General features: G+C 36.5%; 1 non-coding gene across 1 annotated transcript; it reads left to right on the forward strand.

Annotated features, from left to right (window-relative positions):
* Window positions 1-354: 354 nt before the first annotated feature.
* LOC116269558 lies at window positions 355-457 on the forward strand. Its single transcript, XR_004177184.1, has one exon. It is a non-coding gene; the product is annotated as a U6 spliceosomal RNA (small nuclear RNA).
* The last annotated feature ends 296 nt before the right edge of the window (window positions 458-753 follow it).

A 753-nucleotide genomic window follows, 5' to 3' on the forward strand; every position in this document is an offset into this window, starting at 1 on the left:
TTTCCCTTTTTTGATTCTTAAAGAGACGCTGTTGAGACACTGTCCTGAAAACAAAAGTCAGATTAAACAAGTGAGGAAAACAAGCAGAAGTTTATTAACACGTGCTATACCCATCACGCAGGAAAAGTCTCAGTTCAAAAGTTTTCTTTCTCAAGGCAGTGGCTTAGGGTCCTTGCTTAAATAATATTTTAACAAGGAGCCATAAATCCTACATAGTGACAAGAAAAAGAAGAAAGCATCTTCAGGCTTCCAAAAGGTGGGAAAATATGGGAAGGTAAATTGATGGGAGAGTGAAATCTGCTCCTAGACCATCTGGTGCCATTGTCTATGGGCTCTGTCTCTGAGTGTGTTGATGTGTTTTCTTCGGCAGCACATGTACTAAAATTGAAACAATACAGAGAAGGTTAGTATGGTCCCTGTGCAAGGATAACACAAAATAAAAAAGCAATAAAGTAGTAAAAGTCTAGTTTAAATTTTAAAAAGATATATATATATTTTAAAAAAGAAAGTGTGTTGTAAAGGAGCTTGTCCTTAGGTGGGAAAAGTAGAGAGGCGGGGCAGAGTCTGCCTCTGTGTTTTAAACTTTTAACTTTAATTAAAATCACCAGTATGTTAGAGAGGCATATTTTGCTTATAATTCCTCTTTCTCTCACACATATATTGAAGGCTCTGTAAAGGAAGGAAGACTTGTCAATCACCTCTGTGTTTGCATTCATAGTGTGTGACAAACAACTGGCACTAAGTAAATATTTG

The sequence above is a fragment of the Papio anubis genome, chromosome 11, assembly GCF_008728515.1.
Source record: "Papio anubis isolate 15944 chromosome 11, Panubis1.0, whole genome shotgun sequence".
In the NCBI taxonomy this organism is placed as follows: domain Eukaryota; kingdom Metazoa; phylum Chordata; class Mammalia; order Primates; family Cercopithecidae; genus Papio; species Papio anubis.